The 4008-nt window shown below is 36.6% G+C and overlaps 1 pseudogene; it reads right to left on the reverse strand.

Annotated features, from left to right (window-relative positions):
- Positions 1-345: 345 nt before the first annotated feature.
- Positions 346-1188, reverse strand: LOC119520137 (annotated as a pseudogene).
- Positions 1189-4008: the final 2820 nt, after the last annotated feature.

The following is a 4008-nucleotide window of genomic DNA, read 5'->3' on the forward strand; positions in this document are numbered from 1 at the left end:
CATGTTCAGTTGCTGTACCACACTCCACAGACTTACAAATTTTGATTACCTTGCCAGTTCTAAATACATGAGATTGTACAACTTCATCAATGAGAAACTGAAATTTAAAGTCTAGACTTTTTTCAGTGTCTTAAAAGCAAAACACAACAGACATGAGAAAAAAGGAGTAATATTGTTGACCCAACCAGTAATTCAATTTCTAGTTAAACTTTATAAAGGAAGAAATAAGTAAAGTGTATATGATTTGTGCTACTCAGAGGAAATAGACAACTTAGAACACATGAACTTTTTGTCTCTTCCCACTACAACCAAGGTCTTTGAGCTTCCAAATCTGGTCAGGTGGTGCTATGACAATGCTGGAATGAAATAGTGGAGGCAAACATCTTCATGAAATCAATCAAAATGAACAATCCTTTTACTCACAATATTGCACAGGGCCTTTGTAGGATTTACTTGTTGTCCAGCAAGAAATTGGAAGAGCTTCCTAATATCTATCTGCACCTCAGCCATTTGTTCTGGGTTTCTATCTTGAGAGGCATTTTCAGAGGCCAGTGGAGGATTTCCAAGATCTTTAAAATGAGTCGTAACACACACTAATTCAGTCTCCATTTTCAGGTTCAGTTCTCCATTTATGTTTGCTTCAATAATAAGGTTATTGCTGATGTTTTTCATTTTCTTCACAACACTCTTTAGAGTCTTCAACACTGGTAAATAAATACTAACATCAGAGTCTGGGATTGTAAGTTCTTGTAAATTCTTCCACAGTTTCCTCAGAATAACCTTTATGGGGATGTCATGTGCCCCAGTGTGACGAGTGCTTGATAGAGATAGCAGTTCTGTAGAGACTGTGAGGCAGTGAAAGTGTTTCTTGGTCAGATTGATTTTCAAAGCTCTGGCATTCTGGGCAGTTTTCAAGGCTCAAGATAAGATTTCCAATATCAGCTCTCAATAAATCTCATTGTTTTCTGCAGAGACGCCTTCCATTTGAAATTCACTGAAGAAGTTCTCCCATTCGAGTTCACACCACATGCTCACCCCTCCATTAGCAACCCTGTCTGAAAGGATGAAATTCAGCTTATTTGGGCTGACGCAGAGGGTAAAGGTTTTGGCAAGTTTTGAAATCATGTTACTGACTCACATGAAGTGGTTGAGACAGGCCCCAACCATGATCTTGGCCCAAAAATTCATGGCCACAGTGGTGGCAAACACCACTGCAGTGACATCTGTTCTGTGTTTTCAGCTTTTGACTCTCAAAGTCTGCTCATTAATCTTAGTTCATATTAGGGAGATCATACAGTATTTGTCCTTTTGTTTCTGTCTAACTTTGCTCAACATAATGTCTTCAAGTTTCATCCATGTTATTATATATTCCATGACTTTGTTCTGTCTTATAGCTGCATAATATTCCATTGTGTGTATATACCACAGTTTGTTTGTCCATTCATCCATTGATGGACATTTGGGCTGTTTCCATCTCTTGGCAATTGTGAATAATGCTGCTATAAACATTGATTTACAAATGTCTTTTCAAGTCTTAGCTTTCAGTTCCTCTGGGTACATACCTAATAATGGAATTTCTGGATCATATGGCAAATCTATACTTAGCTTCCTGAGGAACCACCACACTGCCTTCCAGAGTGGCTGCACCATTCTAGATTCCCAAAAACCATGAATAAGTGTGCCTCTTTCTCCACATCCTCTCCAGCACTTGCAATTTTCTATTTTATCAATTATGGCCTTCTAGTAGGTGTGAGATGATATCTCGTGATTTTCACTTGCATTACCCTAATAGCCAGTGAAGTTGAGCATCTGTTCATGTTTTTGAACCATTTGTATTTCCTCTTCAGAAAAGTGTCTATCCATGTCTTTTGCCCATTTTTAAATTGGGTTGTTTGTTTTGCTGTGGTTCAGTTGTAGGATCTCTTTATATACTCTGCATATTAAACCCTTATCTGATACGTGGTTTCCAAATAGTGTCTCCCATTGGGTAGGCTGCCTTTTTACTTTTCTGAGAAAGTCCTTTGATTTACAGAAGGGTTTAATTTTGAGGAGATTCCATTTATCTATTTTTTCTTTCATTGTTTGTGCTTTGGGTTTAAGGTCTAGGAAACCACCTCTTATCACAAGATCTTTAAGATATTTCCCTACATTTTCTTCTAAAAGTCTTATGGTCTTAACACTAATGTTTAGGTCTTTGATTCATTTCAAGTTAATTTTTGTATAAAGTAGGAGAGAGGAGTCCTTTTTCATTCTTTTGGATATGGATATCCAGTTCTCCAAACACCATTTATTGAAGAGGCTGCTCTATCCCAGTTGCTTTGGCTTGACTGCTTTATTAAAGATCAATTGTCCATAGATGAGAGGGTCTCTTTGTGAACACTCAATTTGATTCCATTTGTCAGTATATGTATCTTTATGCCAGTACCATGCAGTTTTAGCCACTGTAGCTTTGTAGTATGCTTCAAAGTCAGGTAGTGTGAGATCTCCCACTTCATTCCTCTTTCTCATATTTTTGGCTATTTAAGGCAAACTGTCCTTCCAAATAAATTTGCTTATTGGTTTTTCTATACCTGCAAAGTAAGTTGTTGGGATTTTAATTGGTATTGCATTGAATCTATAAATCAATTTAAGTAGGATTGACATCTTAACTATATTTAGTCCTCCAATCCATTAACACAGTATGTTCTTCCATTTTTAAGGTCCTGTTCTATTTATTTTAGGAGTCTCCTGTAGTGTCCTCTGCATAGCTCTTTTGTGTCCTTGATTAAGTTTATTCCTAAATACTTGATTCTTCTGGTTGCTATTGTAAATGGAATTTTTTCTTGATTTCCAACTCCTGTTGCTCATTACTTGTGTATAGAAACACTACCGATTTTTGCATGTTGATCTTGTAACCTGCCAAGTTGCTGTATTCATTGATTAGCTCTAGTAGCTTTGCTGCAGATTTTCCTGGATTTTCTACACACAGGATCATGTCATCTGCAAACAGTGAAAGTTTTACTTCTTCTACTTCTTCTTCTCCAATATGGATGTGTTTTATTTCTTTTTCTTGCCTAATAGCTCTAGCTAGCACTTCCAGCACAATGTTGAATAACAATGGTGACAGTGGGCATCCCTGTATTGCTCCTGATGAGGGAAGGTTTTAGTCTTTCCGCATTGAGTATGATGTTAGCTGTAGGTTTTTCACATATTGCCTTTATCGTATTGAGAAAGTTCCCTTCTATTCCTATCCTTTGAAGTGTTTTAATCTAGAAAGTTTGTTGAATTTTGCCCAATGCCTTTTCTGCATCAATCGAGATGATCATGTGGTTCTTCCACTTTGATTTATTGATGTGGTGTATTACATTATTTGATTTTCTTGTGTTGAACCAGTGTTGCATACCTGGAATAAATCCCACTTGTTTATGGGGCATAATTCTGTTAATGTTCTGCTGGATTTCATATGTGTTTATTTTGTTGAGGACTTTTGCATCTATATTCATTAAAGAGATTGGTCTATAATTTTCTTTTTTTGTGGTATCTTAGCTGATTTGGTATTAGGGTGATGTTGGCTTAATAGAATGAGTTACGTAGCTTTACCTCCTCTTCAACTTTTTTTTTGAAGATTTTGTGGGGATTGGTATTAATTCTTCCTTGAATGCTTGGTACAATTCACCTTTGAAGCCATCTAGTGCTGGGCTTTCTTTTTGGCGAGCTTTATGATGACCTACTCAATCTCTTTACTTGTGATTGGTTTCTTGAGGTCACCTATTTCTTTTTGAATCAATGTTGGTTGTTCAAGCTTTTCTAGGAAGTTGTCCATTTCATCTAAGTTTTCTAGTTTATTAGCATGTAGTTGCTTGTAGTATCCTCTAATTATCTCCTTTTTTCCTGCAAGGTCAGTAGTTATGTCACCTTTCCCATTTCTGATTGTGTTTATTTGCATCTGCTCTCTCTTTTTTTTTTTTGTTGGCCAGCTAAAGTCCATCAATTTTAGTGATTTTCTCAAAGAACCAACTTCTGGTTTTG

Source organism: Choloepus didactylus, chromosome 24 (genome assembly GCF_015220235.1).
Source record: "Choloepus didactylus isolate mChoDid1 chromosome 24, mChoDid1.pri, whole genome shotgun sequence".
In the NCBI taxonomy this organism is placed as follows: Eukaryota; Metazoa; Chordata; class Mammalia; order Pilosa; family Megalonychidae; genus Choloepus; species Choloepus didactylus.